The following is a 12516-nucleotide window of genomic DNA, read 5'->3' as shown; positions in this document are numbered from 1 at the left end:
AAACTGCCAACAAGCCCAGGCCAAAAAAACATGATCCAAGAAACATCTGTTCCTTCCACAAGGACCAGAAAAAGCTTGACCCAATAACAACAAAGTTTTTGCAGCTCTCACAGTACTCCAGCCATCCAGTCAACAGAAAAACCACACACTACTCTCCCGTGGTTTCAGTAGGGCCGAGTGGGGAGTAGTTGATCCTCCACTTTATCCCCAACCCTGACAAAAGTCGGTAGCAGTGTTCTCATTCCCCAACCAGTGGTAAGTGCAGTCAAGCATGAGACTAAACTTTCATCTGCCACCGGGCAGAAGACAGTGGTCCTCCAATTCCCAAGCCATGGAGTGTCAACACAGACCAGCAGTGATCAGAGCCTCCACTCCCATGGGCATAAAGAAACTTAATGAGATGAAGTGACGTGAATTGGGCCAGTCACCACCATATTTCACCTCCTGTCTCATAGCAACAGGGCCAAGAAGTAGGCTGAGCCTCCACCCTGGCCTTCAAGCTACATCTCGCAGTAACTGCCTGCTGAAATAGGAGAAACAATAGGATCCAGAGCCTCATAATTATTATATACAAAACACTCAGGATACAAGAGAAATTAACCTATAGTACAAAGATCCAAAAAATGACAATGTGAATGAGGAAAGTGAATAAACAGACACCAACACCAAGACTAACGAGGTGTAGGAGCTTTCTGACATGAATTTTACAGCACCCATCATAAAAAAATGTTTCAACAAGCAATGTTTTTGATACATTCTATTTTTTAAGGGCAGTTTAGGTTCAAAAGAGTATTAAGATGTAGAGATTTCCCATATACTCTGTGCCTCCACCTATGCATAGCCTCTCCCATTTTCAGCATCTGCCACCAGAGTACATTTGTCACAGTTGTTCAGCTGCTAAACCTACATTGACACATCATTGTCACCCAAAGTCCATCGCTTGCATTAGGGTGTTGGTGGTGTACATCCTATGGGTTTGGACAAATATATAATGACATATATCTTCCACTATAGTATCATACAGAGTTGTTTCGCTGGTCCTAAAGATCTTCTGTGCTCTGCCTATTTATCCCTCCCTTCCCCCTAATTCCTAGAAATCACTGATCTTTTTACTGTCTCCATAGTTTTGTCTTTTCTGGAATGTCACCCAGTTGGAAACATACAGTATGGAGACTTTTCAGATTGGCTTCTTTCACTTAGTAAAATATTTTGCAGAGAAACTAATCTGAACATTTGTGCAGCCATCAACACCCAAGTTCGGATACAGAAGCAGAGAAGACTAATTTTAAGATTGCTCCAAATGTGATGATCCGTAAGGGTGCTTAGAAAGAATTAAGGGTGCTGGTCAGAGAATACTTCAGTGATCGGCCATTGGATCGAGGCTGGGAAAAAGTCTACTGAGTTGAGAGCTAATGAACTGAGAGTTGAAAAAATGTGACAGAAAAACAATAGTTTCATAAAGCAGGTGTAATGGGAAGGAATGAGCTGGAAAAAGAGAAGGTGGTGGTCAGAGAGTAGGATCAGAATTCAAGACGTCACGTGGAAATGGGTTAGTAAAATCCAGCTCATGTGAATGTTTGGGGAGTCAAGGGCCTGTGAGTGGTTAATGGGTTTTCAAGTCATCCTAGAAAATGAAAGGACCAGGAGTTGGGGGGGGGGGGGGAGAAAGGTAAATAAGGAGCAATGTGCTTTAGATGAACAGATCAGCAGCAGCAGCAGCAGCAGCAATACTCATATAGCTTTTGCTAAACACAGGGAGTGATCTAAGTTCTGTTTATATATTATGTTCTGTAATTGTCACAGCTTCCTTATTAGGAAGGCATTATTGACACTTTATAGATGAGAAAACAGACACGGGGATGGTAAGTACCTTGTCCAGCTGCACTGCCAAGTACGTAAAAGAACTAGGATTGAGGGGATCCCTAGGTGGCGCAGCGGTTTGGCGCCTGCCTTTGGCCCAGGGCACGATCCTGGAGACCTGGGATCAAATCCCACATCGGGCTCCCGGTGCATGGAGCCTGCTTCGTCTTCTGCCTGTGTCTCTGCCTCTCTCTCTCTCTCTCTCTCTCTCTCTCTCTCTCTCTCTCTCTCTCTCTCTCTCTGTGTAACTATCATAAATAAATAAAAATTAAAAAAAAAAAGAATCCTGAACAAGTATTCCGCTTGGAGAAAGATATTTAAAAAAAAAAAAAAAAAAAGAACTAGGATTGAAACACCATCTGGTGCCAGGGTTCCCATTCTTTCCTGCTATGCGGTGGCACCTGAAAGTCGGCGGAAGAGAGGCAGAGGCCGTAATAACTCGGTGGCTAACAATATAGGTCATTAAGTCCGTGGGTATTAACAGATATTAACAGTATCTGTTTGAGAAGGCCACTCGTGAAACAGTGTGTTCCTTGAAAAGATCGATCATGGCAAGGAATTTATGTCAGAGAAGGCTGGTGCCCCAGGCATAGGCTTCCCTTCTATGCCAAGGAACTTCGGCTGCAAGCTGCCCTAACTCTCTGCGGGAAGACTTCCTGTGTGGCCAGGAGCCTGGGGATGTAACGCTGGGAAACAGACCTTCTGGAAGGGGGCATACCGGCCCCCTGCTGATGCCCGAAGCTTCATTCTAGGAAACTGCGACTCTGTCAGGTAACACACAATAAGAAAAATCCAAGGTTTCCAATCAGACAACCTTGCTTTAGGAAGATCATCCTGAATTATCTGGGTGATGGAAGTGGGAGGCAGAAGAGGGAGAGCCAGGCAGATGGCCCGTGAGAAGGACTTCGCTTAACGTTGCTGGCTTCGAAGTTGAAGGAAGGGCACTGTGAGGCACAGGAAGCCTCCAGAATTGGAGAATGCAAGGAAGTATGTTCGCCCCTAGGGCCTCCTGAGGGAAATGTCGCAGGCTGACATTGTGGTTTTATTTTATTTTTATTTAAAAAATTTTTTGTTGGAGTTCAGTTTGCCAACATATAGCGTAACACCCAGTGCTCATCCCGCCAAGTGCCCCCCTCAGTGCCCGTCACCCAGTCACCCCATCCCCCCCACCACCTCCCCTCCACCACCCCTTGTTAGTTTCCCAGAGTTAGGTATCTCTCATGTTCTGTCTCCCTCACTGATATTTTCACTCATTTTCTCTCCTTTCTCTTTATTCCCTTTCACTAACATTATATGGTCTCATTCATTTGGGGAATATAAAAATCAGTGACATTGTGGTTTTAGCGCGCCGCGATTCACCGTGGACTCCCGACTAACAGACCTGGAAGATGATTGATGATCGTAACCTTAGGCATCATAATAACAAGCAAGATAATATGACTTTTGTGATGCTTTTTAAATCAGCCGTGGTAAACTAATACAACCCTAAGCCAACAATAGCCGGGAACTGGAAGAATGAGCACCCCTGCTTCCTCTCCCTTGCATGGAGCACCTTAAATGAATCATTCTCAGAGGTCCCTAGGAAGACGGAACACTAGTTACCCACACCCCGACCTGCTAATTAAAACACAGTATTGACGTTCTTCCTTTACCTGTTTCACTTCTTTACTGATACTCCCTGGGGGATCGTTTCTCTCGTGAACCACTTACACACTAATCCCTGGGACTGCTTCTGCTTCTGCGGGAACCCAAAGTAGGATAGGTATTGAAGAAAACTTACTATGAAATTCAGGAGGATGCAGGGGACATTTTTTTCTTACAAAGTGACGATTTCCAATAGAAACTGTCTGTAAGGAGGATTGCGGAGAGATAATGAGCCATATTTCTGGGACATTCAGAATGATACCAGTTTTGATCAAGATTTTCAATCGCATAGATGGTGCTTATTCGTTTATTAAAACATAATTATTCAAATGGAATTAGTTTCTTAAATAGATTAATATGATTATGTCTCATCTCTTAAATATCACGGAAATGGTCAAAACGTAATTTTCATGAAAATAAATTGAATTTAGATTTAATTAAACCATCCTTTTGAACTTTGCAAACTGCAATGCAAAGTGAATTGTTATTAATACTTTAATTAACCATCTTTCTAACATTTATTTAATTTATATAAACCCTGATTTAGAATAGTACCTTCAAGTTTAAAATGTACATATACCCGATATTTTCCTGAAAAACTAAAGATTATATCCATTTTGTGCCATGCATCTATCCCCATTTGATTTATGTCTATAACCATATTCCAATAAGTTAATAACTTAATTTCACCTATTCACAGGCCATCTAAGAGTTCTGGTTTATGTAATGAAACTCAAGTGACATTACCTGCTAATCATTTTTTTTTAAATTTTTATTTACTTATGATAGTCACACACAGAGAGAGAGAGAGAGAGGCAGAGACACAGGCAGAGGGAGAAGCAGGCTCCATGCACCGGGAGCCCGACGCGGGATTCGATCCCGGGACTCCAGGATCGCGCCCTGGGCCAAAGGCAGGCGCCAAACCGCTGCGCCACCAGGGATCCCCCTGCTAATCATTATAGTTGAAATTATGGTTGAAAATATTGCCTTATGAAGTCAGTCAACTTTTTTTAATTTAGCGGATCCTATACATGTAGAATTTGGCTCACTTCAGTAGCCTTCCCTGGATGTTTTTACTTCTAGGCAGTGGAAGAGTAGTGGTTTAAATGCTACAATGGAAAGAGAGCAAACAAACGCTTCTATAATCCTGGCCCCATCACAGCTACACACACTGCTCTGTGCTCTGTCGCATATGGGAAATGGGATGACATGCAGGATCCAACAAGAGTGATGAGGGAGGGGGAGAATCTTCTTTTAAGAACAAAGAGGAGGGGGATCCCTGGGTGGCTCAATGGTTTAGCGCCTGCCTTCGACCCAGGGTGTGATCCTGGAGTCCCGGGATCGAGTCCCACATTGGGCTCCCTGCATCATGGAGCCTGCTTCTCCTCTGCCTGTGTCTCTGCCTCTCTCTCTCTCTCTCTCTCTCTCTCTCTGTGTGTGTGTCTCTCATGAATAATAAATAAAATCTTTTAAAAAAATAAGAACAAAGAGGATTAAATGTTCAGTGATAAAGTTGAGCATGTCTGGAGGTTAGTTAATCCTTGAGTAGAGGACCCAATCAAAAATCTTAGGAAAGAGTCAAGAGAGAGAAGGATTACAAACAATAAGAGGGCATGTTTAGAACTTTGGTAGATACTTGTGTTCATACAGAGGGGTAGAAAATCAGTATTCTTGGGCACTAATGAGTATCATAACCATATTTTCCAAACTTGTGATTGGAACATATAATCTGACAAAGGTGAATGTATTTATAGAGTAGAATGGGATAAGACGTTTGAAATTCACACGAGATTTGAAGATTCAGATCCCCATAGCTTTGGAGAATACATCATTTCACCCACAAGAACGTAACCATGGGAGGTTGGAGAGGCTCACACAAGTGAAATTAGCAGTGTACAATGTAAGACGGTGCTTAATTCTCTGAAACCAGCTTTGCCTGTCTCAAAGGAAATTGAAACGGACCTAAACTTGGAAGAACATATCGGATTCGAACAAATAAAAAAATGAAGAAGAAACGTTGTATTTTAGGGGATTAGTTCAGTCTGGCACAGTTGTAACTTCAGGGTATGGGAAACAGGGTTCACAATATCTGTGGGATGTGTGTTGAGAGGGGACGTAGAATGGAGGGACATGGGAAGAAAATACAACCCATTTAAGACTTCCTGATGATTGACACTGTGTGCAGCCAACCATCTTACAACTATCTAGCCTTCAAATGATTTCTTTTTAGAACAGGTCTGTATCATAATGCCACTGACCTTATGATCTCTCTTGGAATGATTTATTATCATGTTTTGGGATCGTGTTTGATCAGAACTGGAGACAAAAATCATGAAATTACGGAAAATTTATTATTAACGTCCTAGACTTTCCTTTCTTTCCTCTATTTTGGCTGTCCTCTTGTCCTTTCCTACATATCAGAGTCTCAATCCCCGAACTCCCATGTTGCCGACCCATCTTTCATGTCAGAGAAGAAATAAAGCTAAAGAAAGAATGCACAATTTCTAATAATCATGGAACCCATCTCATTTTTAGAAAGATTTTCTCATAGGTGATATATAACATTCAATTCTGAATTGCTAGCTGTGGATTTTTTCTACACTGCTGGATAGAGGACTACTGTGGGTGAATGGTGTGAATCGTATCACATGGGTCATTAATTATTGACTATATCTACCTTTGAGGCTATGCCTGCCTATGCAAATTCAGAGTTGTGACTTGTTCCATCATGCAAATAGGGTTTTCTCTGTTTTTTGCCTCCTATGCTAATCCTAGAATATGAATATTCTTGCGTGGCTAAACTTTCATATTGCAATATGAAATTACAAAACCTCAAGTGTGGGCATTTTTACTAATTTCTCTACTTGTACCAAAGGACAAGCACCCAGAGTGTCCTCAGGATTACTGGTTATGCTTCTAAATAAACAGCTTATCTGTGTCTCTAATTTTATGCAAGTTGATATTGACAAAAGAACTTGGTGTTTGTGTTTATATATCCTGGCTCAGTGGTGCTTAAATATGCAAATGAACTTTCTATTTACATATGCTTAAACAATACCATTGATGCTGGTTAGAATTAAAAAGTAAAAAAAAAAAATCACATAATAAACTACTCTAAGTGAAACTGTATCAGATATGTAGAAAAGAACAAAGCAATCCAAAGGCAAAAACAAGGGGCCCTGGTGGATGATGAGATATAACCTAAAATTAATTTCTGCTTCCTTTTTTAAAAAATATATTTTTATTAGAAAAAAAATGTCATCTTGTTCTTACTGCTACTGGGGTCATGATAGACTAAGATTTTTGAATGCCTGTATTTCTTTTTATCCTTCCCCCTCTTTTCCCTTTTTGCTCTTTGTGGAGAGAAATTTTCATTTCTTTATTAAATGGAGAAAATAAATCATCATTTACTTTCCATCTTCCCATATCATTTTTTAGGTGTACAACATAGTGACTGAACATTTATGTGCATTATAAAATGCTTACCATTTTAAGTGTAGTTACTGGGATCCCTGGGTGGCGCAGTGGTTTAGCGCCTGCCTTTGGCCCAGGGCGCGATCCTGGAGACCTGGGATCGAATCCCACGTTGGGCTCCCGGTGCATGGAGCCTGCTTCTCCCTCTGCCTCTCTCTCTCTCTCTCTCTCTGTGTGTGACTATCATAAATAAAAATTTAAAAAAAAATATTTAAGTGTAGTTACTATCTGTCACCATACAACATTATTACAATATTATTGACTATAATTCCTTTGCTGTACTTTTTTCATCCCCATGACTGACTTATTTTATAACTGGAAGTTTGTAGCACTTAATCCCCTATACCTACTTTGCCCATTTCCCCAACCCCTTCCCCTCTGGCAACCACCAATTTGTTCTCTGTATTTAGGAGGGCTTTTTTTTTTCTTTCCTGTTTTTGTTTGTCTGTTTTGTTTCTGAGATTTTGCATGTAAGTGAAATCATATAATATTTGTCTTCCTCTCTATGACTTATTTTACTTTGCAGAATACCCTCTATGTTGTCCATCCATGTTGTCCCAAATGACAAGATTTGATTTTATATTTTTATGGCTGAGCAATACTTTATTGTATATGTATATATACCACCATTTCTTTATCCATTCATCTATAGATGATACTTAGGCTGTTTCCATATTTGGCTACTGTAAATAATGCCACAGTAAACATAGGGTTGCAGATACCTTTTTGAATTAGCACTTTTGGGTTTTTGGGTAAATGCCCAGAAGTGTAATTACTGAATCGTATAGTCTATTTTTAATTTTTTGAGGAACCTCCATACCGTTTTCCACAGCGGCTGAACCAATTTACATTCCCACCAACAGTGCATGAGAGTTCCCTTTTCTCCACATCCTCATCAACACTTGCTATTTCTTGTCTAAAATTTTAACACTAGTCATTGTGACTGTTGTAAGGTGATATCTCCATTTTGGTTTTGATTTGCATTTTCCTGATGATTAGTTATGTTGTATGTCTCTTCATGTGTCTGCTGACCATCTGTATGTCTTCTTTGGAAAAATGTCTATTCAGTGGTACCTTGGTGGCTCAGTGGTTGAGCCTCTGCCTTCCACCTGGCTCAGGACATGATCCCAGGATTCTGGGATTCCCACAGGGAGCCTGCTTCTCCCTCTGCCTATGTCTCTGTCTCTCTCTGTGTGTCTATCATGAATGAATAAATAAAATCTTAAAAAAAGAAATTAAAAGGAAAAGGAAAAATGTCTATTCAGATCCTCTGCCTAATTTTAAAGCAGGATTGATTTTTTTGGTGTTGAGTTGTAACCCCTATATTTAGAGGCTATTAGCCCCTTATTGCATATATCATTTGAGTGATTTCTGCTTCCTTAAGCAAATAAAAATACAGATCAATCTGTGTTTTACATAGAAATGATACTGAATGGATTTATTTAAAAAGGCATAATCACCCTGAGCCAGACTGACCAGGTTCTGTGGTTTTGATCTCTACATCAAATCTATTTAATTTTTATCAGTAGAAACCCAGACATTCTGAACTAAACCCTTTGGGCGACACTTTACATTTTTTACTAATTATTTCAACCATTATTAAAAATTAAAACACTTCTACAAGACTAATTAAGAAATTCTCCACCACTACTGTCTATTGGCACGGTTAGATCAACATTCAGAGCATAGACATTACGATTAAATCAGATTCACATCTGAGCCATGAATTGAAAATAATTACACATCCTTCCTGGTACAATGTTCTATTTCCTGAAATTTCTTTTTTTTCTCTTTAAAAATTTATGTACTTATGACTAATTTTCTGGAAATGCAAATTTCCTCTCAGTACATATGTACTGAGAAAATACTTTTGGTAATCTATTAATTTTGTCTCTTTTCTGGAGATAGTTTTACTGGAGCCCTCCATCATTCTATTTCAACTTAGACCAGTGTTAACTAAGCCTCAGTCACTCTTATTGATCCCCTGTTTCTGGATCCCATTTTTTTCTGTTTCTTGCTGTCTCCCACTTATTTTGGTAGAGCACTTCTATTGCATACTTACAAGGGATGTAATGGAGGCAAATATTTGAGAACTTGTACATGTGAAAATTCTGCACTTCTGTTTAGTTGACAAAGAATTCAAGGTTGGAAATAATTTTTCTTCAAAATATTGAAGACCTTGCTTCCGGAGTGTTACTTTGAAGAAATCTGTTGCCATCTTGATTGAATTTTCATCTGCTGAAATTCATGTACTTCTAAAAACTTACTTTTATGTGTTGCAACCAGAAAAATTGCATAGAATGCTATGTGCAATCTGACTATGATTCCATACAAGATTAGTATTTTGCTCTCTGGTAGTCACAGAAGTTGGGGAGTGGGGGGGTTCTATTATAAAATTTTAAAACCCATTTTTTCATTATATTTATTCCTAAATCTTTTATACTTCAAAACAAAACAGTCAGGTGATGTTATTAGTGTATTTTTCTTTTAATCAAATGCACAAGACTACTACATGTTATTGTTAAAGATACATTTTTGCACCTAGATGCCTGGAAAATCACATTGTTCAAATCAGATGTTTATTAAAGCATTACTTAGATGTTTTTTAAGATTTTATTTATTTGAGAGAGAGAGCACAAGTGGGGGAAGGGGCAGAGGGAGAAGGAGAAGCAGACTCCCCACTGTGGATGGAGCCTGATGTGGGGCTCAATCCCAGGGCCTTGAGATCAGACCTGAGCTGAGATAGGAAGCTTAACCTACTGAGCAACCTAGGCACCCCTAGATATTTTTATGATCTGGATGGGCAACCATTTTAGGCTATACTTGTCTGTTTATAAAAAAAAAATATGTTAGCCATTAACTAATCTTTCATAATAATGGTTGATGGTCATTTTAATGTTTTATTTGTTCCTGTGTAATAGGAATTATCCAGAATCATATTTCATAGAAAACATTGCTACTATGGTTAGTCTATATTCAGCTATTTTAGTGCCTCACCTAGGATAGAATTCTCAAGCAAAAGGATACAACCACTACTTCAGTGTTTAAAGTTTATGACACCTATCTATATTTAGCAACATACAATCCTTGCCCACATAACTCCAGAGAACTGTCTGTTATTGTCTGAAGGACATGAAATACAGCCACTCTATTGTATGATGCGAATGGAGACAGTGAGCATAATAATTTTAATAATAAGAAAAGTAATAATAATAGCAGTGGTCACTTCCTGGATTGTGTCCAACAGGCCTTATCTCATGCAGAACTTAAAATGTATTCATGATTTTCTTCTTTTTATAATAAAGATTTTATTTATTTATTTGAGAGAGAGTATGTGAGAGAGAGAGCACAAGCAGGAGGGAGAGAGAGAAGCAGACTCCCCACTGAGCAGGGAGCCTGATGCAGGGCTCCTTCAAGGACCCTGGGATCATGACCTGAGCCAAAGGCAGACGTTTAACTGACTGAGCCACCCAGGTGCCCCTTTATGAATTATTAATATAATTCTAGTTTTATAAATAAGAAAACTGAGGCTCACTGTGTTTGAGTAACTTGCCTATTCTAGTGTCAGGCCGGTATTTGAAACTGTGTGTTGGACTCCACATCAGGGGCGCGGAAGAACATGAGTCTGTGTTGATTTATGCTGGGGACAGTGACTTGGTAAGATGTGAAAGTGTGAATTTAGAAATTTAGAGAGGACCAATACTTCTGGGTGCACAGTGACATTCATCCTTCTGGGTTTGTCAATGAGGATGCTCATAAATTGTCTCTGGGGATTATGGAGGCTGGTGAATACAATATCTGCAGCGTGAGCCAGTAGACTAGAGACCCAGAGGAGCCGAAAGTGCCCACCAAGTCCAAAGGCAACCTGCTGGAGATGTCACAAATTAGAAAGATTAAACTTGCTGGTGGTAGCAGGTTCTTCTAAGGTTGTACTTAGCCAGAGAGAAGGAGAAAGACTGATAAAGTACCAACTAGGAAAAAGGGGAATTAAAATAAGATTCAGTTAAAAATTGAAATTAGAAATAATCCTTGCTTACCTTTATCACTTGGCATCTAAGCTTCATTGAACACGGTGTTTTTCCTCCTCTGATAAAAATCTCACGGGTAAGGATGGCACCAAAAAATGAGTCTTTGACCTCATTATATATCTTTAAAAATTATTTTAAGAGCAGTATCTTCAATTCTCTGTTTTTTTTACAGTAAAACAAAAGTGTGAGAAAGGGAAAAAATTAAAAACCTAGCCCCTGACATCTGGGAACTGGTCTGACACTTCAAGCTAGGCCTCAGGCTTTTTCAGAAGCTGGCCTGACACAGCTAGTCCAAATTGTTCTTCTGTTGGGCATAAGCAATTTCCCAGAACACCAACATCAGACAAGGTCACTCTGTGACCATGATAGAGTAAGACAAAATGAGGTCCCTTCATAATATTATCTAAGCACAGACTGAAATAAGGTCACTGTGCAACCTACAAAATATTGTATACATACTCTCTTGGACAGAATGTTATTTCTTTATCAGTTTTAGTCTGTCCTCCCTTTAAAGACGGTTTATTGTGATACATAGGATTGCCCCTGAGTTTTAGGAGCACCCAATCCCCCAAATTCCCCAACCAAAGCAGGGAGGCCATAATAGGTTCTTTCTAACACCCTCTTCCTGAGACACACTGTGGTTCCCCAGGGTGTTCGTCCTCCCTCACTCCAATGAGTAGTAAATCCAGCTTGTTAAACTACAGGTGTGTGCCTGGTGGTCTTTGGCTGGAGGGCAAAGAATCTTTGGGGAAATATATCATGGTCTTCTTGTTGTTTCAAATCATTTCAACAAGACAACATAAAAAAGAAAACAATTGATCCTGAAACATCCATTATGAATCAAGCAAAAATCTATTCAGGGAATAGAAGGGGAATGCTTTTATTGACTAACCTGCCTTCTGTTGCATAAGACAAGTACAATGCTTTATTGTGTTTTTTAAATTATGTTTTTCATCAAGGAAATAAGTGTATGTCCAGCATGACATCATGATAATCAGTTCGTTCAGTCATTAAAAAAAATCTAAACACTTAAACTCATGCACACACCCACCCACACACACTCCAAACTAAACGAAAATCAATTGCTAGACAGAATGGAATGACCAACTATTCCCAAATACACCTTCATTACAACAACCATTTGAAAATACACATACTGGCATTTGTGATTTCACCATTTTTTCTAAAAGCATCCAAAATCATAAAATGCAAGTTCCCCTTATACCTTCATTGTTGGTGTTAGTATACAATGGTGGAATGGGATTGCTCAGCAAAGAGTACATGTATGTGCATATATGCTTCTATCACGTGAAGTAGCCTTAAGTTTTTTGGGAGGATGGGGAGACAAAGGAAGGGTAGTTCTTATTTTCAACAAGAAGTTCTCTCTACTTCACTTAACATTTCTGAATTTTATTTTATAATACTTAACATTAAGCCATGAGCTAACTTTTTATAGCTTTGGTACATTTCTTCAATTTCAACTAAACAAGAAATATTTAAATTGACACAT

The 12516-nt window shown here is 39.3% G+C and overlaps 1 protein-coding gene across 4 annotated transcripts in view; it reads right to left on the bottom strand.

Moving 5' to 3' along the window:
- The window catches only part of LOC111094837 (protein GUCD1-like), a 59397-nt gene extending 48095 nt beyond the window's left edge, over nucleotides 1-11302 (bottom strand). For 2 of the 4 annotated variants that reach the window (XM_038588127.1, XM_038588129.1), the window contains exon 1: nucleotides 11016-11302. The gene's annotated coding sequence lies outside the window, so the exon portion shown is untranslated. Of the gene's footprint in view, nucleotides 1-3640; nucleotides 3708-6990; nucleotides 7048-11015 lie in introns of those variants that run through there. The other 2 variants (XM_038588128.1, XM_038588126.1) reach the window with 2 other exon arrangements.
- Between the last annotated feature and the right edge of the window lie 1214 nt (nucleotides 11303-12516).

Source organism: Canis lupus, chromosome X (genome assembly GCF_011100685.1).
Source record: "Canis lupus familiaris isolate Mischka breed German Shepherd chromosome X, alternate assembly UU_Cfam_GSD_1.0, whole genome shotgun sequence".
Taxonomy (NCBI): Eukaryota; Metazoa; Chordata; class Mammalia; order Carnivora; family Canidae; genus Canis; species Canis lupus.
Note: the sequence above shows the minus strand (reverse complement) of the source record. Positions and strands in the feature narration are given on the sequence as shown.